The sequence below is a fragment of the Etheostoma spectabile genome, chromosome 23 (assembly GCF_008692095.1).
Source record: "Etheostoma spectabile isolate EspeVRDwgs_2016 chromosome 23, UIUC_Espe_1.0, whole genome shotgun sequence".
NCBI classification, from domain to species: Eukaryota; Metazoa; Chordata; class Actinopteri; order Perciformes; family Percidae; genus Etheostoma; species Etheostoma spectabile.
In genome coordinates this window covers 10,063,447-10,075,513 of record NC_045755.1, presented here as the reverse complement: position 1 = coordinate 10,075,513, position 12,067 = coordinate 10,063,447, and the positions used below count along the sequence as shown (strand labels likewise).

The 12,067-nt window shown below is 41.3% G+C and overlaps 1 protein-coding gene and 1 long non-coding RNA gene across 7 annotated transcripts in view; both read right to left on the bottom strand.

Annotated features, from left to right (window-relative positions):
- LOC116672995 (uncharacterized) overlaps nucleotides 1–11,525 on the bottom strand; it is a 12,805-nt gene extending 1,280 nt beyond the window's left edge. Inside the window, exons 1-2 of the long non-coding RNA XR_004327705.1 lie at nucleotides 11,515–11,525; nucleotides 5,339–5,343 (exon numbers count right to left, since the gene is read on the bottom strand). This is a non-coding gene — a long non-coding RNA (uncharacterized LOC116672995). The remainder of the gene's footprint in view (nucleotides 1–5,338; nucleotides 5,344–11,514) is intronic.
- The window catches only part of grm8a (glutamate receptor, metabotropic 8a), a 311,638-nt gene that overhangs the window by 259,966 nt on the left and 39,605 nt on the right, over nucleotides 1–12,067 (bottom strand). The gene's annotated exons all lie outside the window — the stretch shown is intronic.

Genomic DNA, 12,067 nt, shown 5'->3' with positions numbered 1-12,067 from the left:
CAGAGTTGTTTCCTCTCTATTCCTCTGGACGAAAACAAACTGTTGTTTTTGTGGTTCTATTCTACAGTCCCTGACAAAAGTCTTGTCGCTTGTGTACAAATTAATCAAGATTTATTTAACAAGAATGGCCTCATTTTAATCCCAACAGCTTTTGTAATAATGTTTCAGTGCAAAACGAAACTGTCAAAAAGTATTCTAATATTCACCAGCTTGGTAAAGCCCACTGAGTCAATTTTTGCAAAGACATAAGTGTTGTCGCCTTGACATATGAGCTTCACCTGGGACCAATAATGGATCAATTAGGTCTCAGGTGTGTATAAAAACATCCCCAGTACACTAGACCTTCGCATCAACTGCAACTAGACATCTGCAAACAGGCCTAAGATTCACCCTGAGACTAAAGTTGTTTTGATTATCAAGGGCTGAAGACCAGTCCATGCTGATGTGGCAGCGACACCTTCAAGTGTCTCACGCATCAGTACAGAGGATTAAAAAAACATTTGAAGACACTGGAGATGTTTTTGACAAGCAGGTCAGGCAGACCCGCAAGACAACTGCTCGAGAGGACGTTTGTTGGTCGAAAATCCAAGGCCAGCCCATTTTCTACAGCAGCAGAGCCCACGAGACTGGTCACTGAAGTCCCTGTGCCAACCTGAACAGTTTGTTGGATTCTGTCTTGAAATGGCTCATGGACGAATCAGTGCCAGAAGCCAGCATAACAAAAGACAATGAAAAACTGTGTGGCATTTGCCAAGGCCCACAGCCTGCTAAAGGATGGACGCTGGAGAAGTGGAAGAAAGTGGATTTTTTAGATGAATCTTCTGTTAAATTCACCCACAGTTGCCGCAAATATTGCAGGAGACATACTGGGAGCCCGCATGGATCCAAGATTCACCCAGAAAATAGTGAAGTTGGTGGCGGTGGTGGGTGCTCCATTGCATACTTCCATCTCCACTTAAAAGTTACTCAAGGCGAGAAGAATCAAGTGCTCCAGGATTGGCCGGCCCAGTCACCAGACAACACATTGAGCATATGTGGGGTAGGATGAAAGAGGAAGCATGGAAGACCAAACCAAAGAAATATTGATGCTCTGGGAGGCATGCAAGATGCTTTCCTAGCTATTCCTGATGACTTCATCAATACATTGGATGAATCCTTGCCAAACCACATGGATGCTGTCCTTCAAGCTTGGAAGTCATACAAGATATTAAATTGGATCTCACAGCACCGCTATTTAATTGCTGACATATTTAGATTTGCAGTAAATTTGTTCAATTTCTGTATAGGCGACAAAACTTTTGTCTTGCCAAAATTTGACCTTTCTGTCTTGTTTAAATGATAAATCTTGTTTCAGTGAAACTAATTTATTCAGTGCATTGAACATCATTTGGGAGGGTTTTAGCTTTTCATATGAGCTATTTCTTACACCAATGATAATTAAAAGTCAGGTTAATAGCAGGTGTTTCTACAAATAGATAAGCGACAGACTTTGTCAGGGATGTACATGAATTTGCGAGATCTCGTGGGTCCTCGAGACTTCAGCTGTCAGTCATGGCCGCAGCCGTTTCGCAACAAATCGGACCTGGTGGGTATCAACGGAAGGCGGAGCACAGAGCGTTCACACAGCAGAGCGATCCGCAGCCATACGCATCCTGTGGAAATTGGGGGTTAATATGTGTTCCCTAACTGCATGCTTCATTACGGAGGGTCCAGAACTCTGAAACAAGAAGGAAAATATTATTATTCCTTGTCATTCTTATCAAAAGTAGCACATACCAGATCCACTCCATTCTCCCTTTTTTTACAATAGATCCACACATATACACTATGTAACTTTTACCACATGGAACTCAAATCCCCTGACAGGAGCTAAAGGACTACCAACAACCTATCTAGACAGACTGCCAAGCGCTGCTTGGGTAAATAGGATGCCAGTGTTGGTCTCTGCCTGCACAAAATTTCAAACTGTCGCACAATTAGTCTGTATTATAATTTTGTTGCAAATTACACAGACGAGTATTTCACAATTCCGATGTGTAAAGGCCCTAACCATAAACTGGCTCGTGGTCAAGGTGCCCTGAACTACTCATACAGACTCCAGCAACCGTTTCCTCCTCCTTCCTCTCCTATCCAAAAATGTATTTGCTGAGACAAAAGGATGGCAACAAAAAAAGCAGCCTCGTCATCACAACGCATACACGCAGTGAAGAAGAAAAAAAAAAATCTTCGGGAGCAAACACCTCATTTACCAAAACAAGAATGGAAGACGGGTGAAGGAAGAAAGATGCAGACCAAGTGTGAGAAATAGATGACAGGAGAGGAGAAATGACGGGGAAAAAAATTATTTCTTGTTCTTCAAAATGAATTTCAAGGCTCATCTGCTTGGGTGGTGTTAGCGTTCACAGCCTACCAGCTCTTAATAAATAAAGACTCGGGGAGGACAACTAGCCATCATTGTTATATGGAGCATAGACAGATAGAGAGAGAGGGAGAGAGAGAGAGAGAGGAAGGATGAGAGAGAGAGAGAGAGAGAGGAGGACGAGAGAGAGAGAGAGCATGACAGAAGACAAAGAGAGAAAAAGGGCAGGAGAATAGGAGAAAGAAATGTATTAACAGCACAGAGTGTTAGACAGGGCAGTTGCGAGAAAAAGTCATCAATGCAAACATGTAGATGGTGAAATAGGTATAAAGATTAAAAAAGGCTTTGTTTGAGAATAAATGTTATGATTTCCTTCTTTAAAGCTACAGTGCATAAAAGGACTAAAAAGTGGCATGTCCCATGTAAAACTATAAACCAAGCATCCATCACGTTTACAAATCACCTAAATGATTCAACTTTGACCAAACAAACATGCGGTAGTTGCCGGAAAACACAGCTTGAGTGCACCCATTACATTGATCACCTAATAAAAGTAGTGTATTAAACTGGGCTTGTTTACAAGTCTGTTCATCTGATGCTCCCTTTCTTACCCTGTTGACGTACTTATGTGTCTTTGTTGGGTACAATGTCACAATGACAATAATAAGACAAAGTTGTAATATATCAGAATTCAAAATTTCTAAAACCGGACCTCTGAGGGTATCCAATCCTTCAGAATAGTGCAGACATTTATCACGTTTTAGATGGTGGTTGGAGATTGAAATACAGACTGAGATGGCTTTGCCTCTATCTTATTTTTCACTCTTAACCTTTTTGATTCAATCTTTTCTGCTTTATTTCTGCCTCCCCTCCTTCCATATCTATAAGGCTCATATCAGACTCAGGATGGTTTCTAACAGAGACAGAAGTTAAAGTTTATCGCTCAATCTACTTACCCGCTAAAGCTAACTACCATGTCTGGGGCAACAATAAAGACAGAACGAAGGCACCAAGAGCTGATAGGACTAAATTGCCCAAAGGTTGGTGGCTCAATGCCACACTGAATGAGGAGTTAGTGAAGCGGTCAGGTGTGCGTTAAAATCTGTATAAGAAAGAAAAGGGCAATATTGAAGGCCAATGTCAAAGTGGTGTGCGTGTCTGTAGATGCCAGTCACTGCAATCTGTTTGTAAAGCAATGTTGCTTGAATTGGACTATAACTATCACTAATTTATTACTGATAGAAGTAATTGTGCTTGAGTGGTATTTGTGTGGTGTGTGTGTGTGTGTGTGTGTGTGGTGTGTGGTGTGTGTGTGTGTGTGTGTGTGTGTGTGTGTGTGTGTGTGTGTGTGTGTAAGCCTGGATGTGAGTATTTGGGTTGTGTGTTGTGTTTGTGTGCTGGCCCTCGGTGGTGCCAGTCAGTCATGACAAGAGGAGAGAATAAAAACCCGTAGGCACCAGGGACCTTATCATACTGTGTGTGTGGTGTGTGTGGTGTGTGTGTGTGTGTGTGTGTGGTGTGTGTGTGGGTGGTGTGTGTGGTGTGTGTGTGTTGTGTGTGTGTGTGTGCGTGCGTGCGTGCAGAGAGTGACCCTCTCACCAGGCTAGTGTCACAGACGGTTGGTTTTGGTACACAGCCCTTTGGCTTTTGGTGGCCTATGGCCAAAGTACTAAGGTCTGGGGAGGAGTTTAAATGGAGAGAGTGTGTGTGTGTATAGTGTGTGTGTGTGTGTGTGTGTGTGTGTGTGTGTGGTTGTGTGTGTGTGTTGTGGTGTGTGTGTTGTTGTGTGTTGTGCGTGTGGTGTGGTGTGTGTGTACACCAACTATATTAGAATACGGTCTTCCAGACCAAACACCACCACCATTGTCACTTTCTTGCTAGCTCACTTCAACAATAGTTCTACTTTTTTTTCTGTTGTTCTTGCATTGTTCAGCTGAAATGCACGAACGGGGTTTAGGTTGTCCCGTTTCCCCCACCCCTTCACATGTTAATAAAAATCTTTCAATTCTGAGACAGAGAAAAACGACATGGTAACCAGTGTAAAATGCGTGTCAATGCTATCATTATCTCCGGGTCATCACACATAAACCTCAATATTTGTGTGCAGTGTCTCCATATGTCTAAGGGAGGGCCACAGTGTCAGACTCTGAAAACCCCTGATCTAGAAAGACAAGACAGGCAGTGACTGATTAAAAAGCAGAGGATTAGAACTCTTTGGCTGACATCTGAAAATTTTATTTCCCAATAGAAAAGACTGAAACAGACTCAGTCCAATTTGGACCATTATACGTGAGCCAAGCCTTTAGAGGTAAAATGCACACTAGGGAGTGAATGAACAAGTAAGGGAAGAGTGATTGTAGCGTGTGAAAGCCTAGAGAAATAGGACATGTCTCTTGCCTTTTCATGAGGTTACTGTACTTCGGAGTGTGGTAATTTTTCAAAAGGATGTGTATTCCATACTTCTTCCACATGTGCCATTTCCTTTATCCAAACAACCATCTATCGTTCATCACCCAGCGGTCATAAATAATTGTACAAGTGAAGAAATTTGAGCAAAGCTAGAGGCTGCGAATCACTGTTGTAAACGAAATGTTAAATTCTGTGCCAATTAAGGTCTTCCCTGAAGTCAGGGGACCAATTTGTGAAAAGCCAAAAGGTCCTTCAATGTCTGTGTTTCATCCATGTCATCAAACTATAACCCTCGCTATTGGATTCATAAGTTGACCAGTAAGTGCCACACGACAGTTCGCGACTTATGCTATTGTCTGTTCATTGGATCTCATCCACAATATGCATATGTTAATGTAGGACACTTCTTGATTTTAAAACGAACCTATGTGGTTATGAGGCAGCTTTACTTTGTATTCAGCTCAAGACAACTCTAAGACTCTCTCACACAGCCTCCATAGGCCCAATTAACAGCCAATTACTGCCAGACAGCAAGAGAGGATGGAATGGAAACAGTATCCCTTTTTTAACCCAGACTAGATATTTCATTACATTAATGTCCATGAAAATGACACACACAGTGGAGAGGAAAGAGGGTAGACAGGAGCAAAGGAGGGAGCAGAGAGAGTTGGAAATGGAGAGAGAGAAGATAGAAGAGTGGATGAAATTAGAAATGTCTGTGAGAGAGAATGTGGTGGAGGAGGCGGAGATATTAAACATGAGTGTTTTTTATGTGCTGAAGAAGTTAATTTAGCATAAGCAACTTAAGATGTAAAAACCATCCGCCAAATGCTAACTCTTAATAACATGCACAGAAAATGGAAATATATGAATCCTTCTTCAACCTCTGGACTAATGTCAGGATAGCCACATTATGAGTCTGCACATATACATATGTCTGTGAATTTCTCTACTCTATGCAGGTGTCTGGAAAAAACACAGATGGATGAAGACAAAGGAGTCATCAGCAAATACTTCAACTAGAATGGAACTACAATCATCATGTCAAGTGAGTGATTTAAAAACTCATACTTTTAACTTCCTTTGCCTCAAAAATCAAACCAATGCAGCACTAATGTGAACAACCGCTGTGTATAGATGACAAGTATCCACAAATAAACATTTAGCACAATCTTCACAGCCAAAACAGGGACAGATGTGAAGCCAAATATAAAAAATATGAAGACAAATATGAGAAAACATTCTTGCAATGTGATAAATAGAAAGCCATGTAAACACTGAGAACAATTTTTTAAATATATTTTAGACACCTTGGCAGAATAACGTGGTTGGAGTGACAGCCTTGAAACTGTAAGGCCATAGACAAACCATGGTTTGGTTCAATGTCTATAGCTGCAAATCCTGTCAAAGGCTTCTGAGCAAGACACTTTTTCTGCAATTAGCAATTTGACATACCAGCTTCTCTGCACTATAAAAGTCTATGATCCTGTCACCCTTAATGTATGATGTGATGACAGTATTCCACTGGACTCTGTATGGCTCACCCTCCCCAGACTCATCAATGTGACTAAAGACTTTCAATTAGCTTATTACTTAGGAATTTAACAGCCACTTGTCCTATAGCAGGGCTTATTATTTGTATTTTTATTCTTATGTGGTGTCATAACTATCTCTTATATTTCCATAGGTCATGTGAAGGGTATGTCAATACTGCAGATGAATGTTGCCTTGCCTCACAATACATCAAACTCAAGATGTTCTGATGCTTATAGTTTAGTTAGTTAAGCTAATCCTAATGTACCAATGCAGTGTACAAAACAAATCCAGCTTTATTTACAGCAAGATTTGTACACAGTATCGCACAAGTCTTCATTGCTAATCAAAACGCTGTGAATTGCTTTCCTCTTTTAACTTCTTCATAACTTCTAATATGCAACCGAATGGACTGAAAGAAGCCAAATTCAGACGTACCTTCTACCATCTTGAGAAAAAAACAATTACTCTGAATTTAAATTGCAGGTATAGTAATGGGTTTAATTTACTGGATTGAAAATGTACTCAGAGGGACAGAGCTCTGCGAATGTCTTACTGTATGTAAAAAACATTTTAAATATGCAAACTTCCAGTAGAGGTGAGGCTTGAGGTGGCAAGCTAATGTGTATTGTCCGTACAATGAGATAGTTGGTTAATGCATCTGGCCACACCACACATTCCCACACACACATCAAACCCCCCCCCCCCCCCCCCACACCACACACAACAACCGCCCCCCCTACACACACACACACATCCCCCCACACCCCCACACACACAAGTTGCTGTCTCTGGCTGCCAAAACTTGCTATGGCAGCAGAAACCACAGATCAACTTGACACATCTTCTCTTTTTCTCTTGTTGTTGAACATGTTTCTCTCAAAGGAGTTACAGACACAGATCTACAAAAGTGTGTGTCCATTCTTTTAATGTGTGAAACTCCATGTTCTCAAGTGTGTGTGTTTTTTTAAGCACACATGTTGTGTATTTGGCTGAACTTAACGTGTGGTTACTATGGAGTAAATTTTATTAGTCTAAAATTATTGTGTTAGGTGTGCATGTTGTTTTCTACCAAGAGAGTCATACTTTAAGGCAGTCTGTTATGGCCAAAGCTTCTAAATTAATCAGTACCCCTCAGGCCTCTGACCCCACACACCCACCCACAACACACACACACACACACACACACAACAAAGACCCACACACACACACACACACACACACACGCACCACACACCACACACCACACACACACACCCACACCAAACACACACACCCACACAGCAATATTGCAAGAGGCATCCCTCATAGAGTCAAACAGGCCCAATGGCACCCATGGAGAAATACTGAGACAAGTGAAGATGATTAGTATCGAAGCACACAACACAACAGACACACAGGACACACCGACGAGAAATAGGCACTTTGTAAAAAGTTGTGTTATGTTTATTATACTATCAGGTGTTGTAGGGAAAAAAGAATGAATCTATGGTCTTCTTCATACTGTAATGTAAAAAATATGCAAGTAGTGGTGGGACTGTGTTTTAGTATTTGTGCGCTTCTTCCTATCGTGTGTGTGTGTGGGTGGTGTGTGTACTGCAGCAGCATAAATCTAATTCCATTTCCATAATGGCAACTCCAACTGAGGAAAGTACTGCTCCGTTCCCTCTCACATATGTATATATATTGAATGAACACATATATTCCCCCAAAGTCAAAGCTACTCAAACATCCTCACTCTGCGTAGTACATTACACACAAAAACACGTCAGTCCCAAATACACACATTGTGAGAAAAAGGCAGAGAAAAGAGTGTGCCTTTTGGTTTGTTGTGAGGCAGGAGCCTGCACAAAACACATAAAAAGTAAACTGATATGAATATGCTATGTACATCCAGCAGAGACAGAGCAGCATCATTAGGGTTGTGCTGGTGGACGAGTCACGTCCATTGTGATGGACTGGTCGACATCGCGATGGAGAGCCACTAACATGATGCCACGCCCCCCACCCTGTCAGACACAAGCTAATCCTAATTGCGGGCGCTGGAGGGGAAATATGACAATTGCGGGATGGGGACAGGGCCCCTTAAGTGGAAGATACTTTTTCCCCTCTAACGTGCCACTATTGTGAAAAAAAACCATCGCTTTGAGCAGGACTAGATTGGCTGTAGTGACAGTCTCTCTCTCTCTCCCCGTCAGTTGTAGATCACTCTACCTGCTAGAACATTGACACAGTGGACTTGAGCGAGAGAGAAAAGGCGCTACCTGTACGTACACACCGCAACGCGTTGAGCTTCTAAAGTTGCTGGAAGTCGCTGTGTACACAATAGCTTAAACGCTCAATTTGATTATGGCTGCAATACCATATTTTATTTAAGAACACTGACCCCAACACCATATCACGTTTGAAGAATAAAGACAAAAGTCTAGTTATGAAATGGAAAATACTTGAAGCCTCACAGCAGGAAAAGGACAATTAACCAAGATTCCCTTTGGCTTGCCAAGTGAGTTGCTGCAACGGGCCCCACATGAGCTCACAGCAGTGGTCTGGTCTTTTGAAAAACAAGCTTTATTCTGACTTTAAAAATAAAGGATAAAGCTGACATCGAGCAGTACTTGAAATCACCACACCAGAATATTATATTTTTTAGATTATTCCTGTGGCTTCTTGTATTGAGATGTAATTGTGTCAATGCTGATGTTTTGAAATTTCACACCTGTTTTAAAACATTTAAGGGGTGTTACCAACCATAAATAAATATTTTTCACCCTAAAATGAATCATGTTTAATGCACAGCTGCAACACAGCCTTGTGAAGACAGAAAAATGGAGACAACCATATATACAGTACCAACTGTTTAAGTCATGTTTAAAAAAAAAAAAAATTACATTTTCTCCCAGGTTTAATTATGAGTTCTAACTTTTAGACCTTGTCTTCGGACATATTGCAGCAACTTTCTCATGGAATATTGGCTTAGATGCAAACAATACCTTATGTAGCAAGAAGATACACGTGACATTGAACTTTGACTGAATTAATAAGACATTGTGTTCATCTTTAATTAAGTCCCTAAAGGTTCAATTCTTCAGTCCTGAAGCTGCAGTTTCAAAACAGTTGATAATGAAAAACAAATATAGCACATGCACATTTTTTCAGAATCCAGGCAGTTTTGTTTTAATTACAGGGCGAACCGTTGAACAGTAAGCCTGGTGAAGAATTCTGGAGCCGGACAAAAGGTTGACACTTCTCTCTAAAAACTCTCTCCCAAACTACAACAAAACAGAACAGGGTGAATGTGTCTGTGCAGTGTGTGTCACCCGCACGAGTGTACAATCTTAGTGCGAACACGTGCACAAAACTAATTTTTCCACGCATAAACCTTTGGCAGGTGTTCCAGCTCTACTTGGAGGCAGAGCTCAGTGAGGGAAGGGAAAAGACTTGTCTTAGCTGTTTAAATCCCCTTGAGACAGCAAGTGAAAAATGCCCAGAGAGTTTATGTATGTGTTGCGGAGCTTCTTTTTTTATAGAGTTAAGCAGGGTGGTAAGCACCCTGGGCGTTTCTCAACGCCTCGCCAACAGGTATTATGATACACAGGCTTAGGTTCACTGGAAGACCTTAGAAGAAGCTAAGTATGTCATCGGTTCAGGGAAACAATAAATTATGTTACACTACATTAGAAACTGGTTAAAGAAAATACCAAGTGAAGCAGATCACAATCTGTTCTCTATTAGCTTACAAGGTGTATGCAAACATTCATTATACAAATAAATGTAATTAAATCTATTATGTAAGTGTGATTTTAAATTGCAGTAAGGGCCTTATCTCAGAAATCAAATCACTTTCTGACCTACCCCTTTCAATTGAATGGAAAATGTCCTTCATGATATGCAAGTTAGAAAAAGAATTGGTTAATGAACCAGAAGACAACCATATCATACTGCAGCGGGAACGATGACTTCTGTCTGTGGAAACAACTGTGTACAGGGACTCCAGACTCCAAAGCTTTAATATTATGTATGTGAACATTGTTGGAGTTTAGTTTGAGGGAAACACAATATCAATTAACACTAACTTATACCACTGTTTGTCTATGTTGATGGCGGCCCCCCACAGTGATAATTTTGCCGCTGAGTATGCTATAGGGCAGACGCACACAGGGTTTCGCTATGTACACGCGCAACGCGCTCCTTTAAGCTGAAAAGTCATTAAGTCATAATTACACGACTTGCTCTACTGAACTCAAACAACTGTCATTCTGCTCTCCCTCCCCGAGCAACTGGAAGGAACAGACATGACGTCATCACTCGCAAAGTCATGGCAACAAGTAAACAACAGGAGGACGTACTACGTGTCACTCAATCTTAGGCAAAGGGACAAACAGAGCCGCGACATGAAATCCGCACTCACGCGGGTCCCATGAAATGTGACAGCTACGTTTAGAGGAAAATGGCATGTGGACACGAATAATTTGATGAATTACTCTTTATCAGACCCCAGATGAGACAAGAAGCTAATGTAAGTGAACGCCTGCGCCCCCGGCAAGAGACGCTGTACTGGAGAAGCTGTATTAACGTTAGCTAGCCATTTTAAACCGTTTTCCAGGTTAGTGGGGGCATACCGCTAAAAAAACCAACATAAAAAAGTAGCTAGTAATGTTCACTAGCGTTTTTGTGTTATTTTGTTGTTTAAACTTGTGTACAATGAGCGGTGACGTAAATCACCGGTATCAGGTAACCTCCCTATGGTACCGTCTATTGGCTGGATGGTGTCAAGGTAACACTCGATAGCTAACATTGCAGAATAAGCCGTGACAGCAATTTTAAACACCTGTTTTTAAACACTGAGGGACGTTACCAACAATAAATAAATCTTTTCACCCTAAAAAGAATATGTTTATTGACACAGCCGCACACACAGCCTTGTGAAGGCAGAAAAGGAAAGCATGCAATGTACAATGGAACGGTGACGTAAATCACCGGTTTCAAGTAACCTCCCTATGGTACCGTATATGGCTGGTGGGTGTCAAGGTAACAGTCGGTGAGCTACATTAGCAGATAAGCCCGTTGACAGCGATATTATTGTTTCATAACAAACAAAAACACTGTATAGATACGGGTACTCATAGCTTGAGTAGACTTAGGTCAACAAAAGTAATTTAAAGAAAAAAGTGAAAAGAAATTATCGGTAAGAAGAAATGATCATAAGAAGACACCTGGACATGTGTTTAAGAGGTTTACTTTTAGGCTGGTGGTGTTTGAAACAGAGAGAAAGCAGTGGTGTTAGTCTGAAATGATATTGGATGTATTTTATCTGTGTTTGGCGGTACAGCACTTTGTTCAGCTACTGTGATGTGAAAGGCTTTATAAAAATAAAGTGATGATGAGATGATGAGAATGAGTTTAAGGTCAAGGCAGGCTGACTGGAGCTAAAGGAGAGGCTGAAGAACTAGAAGGATTTGAAACAATCCCACCAGGAAAACACCATTTAATACGGGCCGACAGGAGAGGGGGTGTCAGTATCTTAGTGGTTTCAAGAGTGAGTTGTGTCAAAATGTCAACAGACCAAAGTTCAAGCAGCTTGTGGCATGTGGCTTGAAAGGGATATGTCACAATCATATCAGCGATTCCAAAACAGAGAAAACTAGGCGTAAACAACATCTAGAATACATTAGACAGAAGTCACACCCAAAAAAAAAAAAAAAACTTCACTTAGTGAGGAGAGGCACCCCGGGACAGTACCAGTAGCCCCATACACTTAGCTACCAG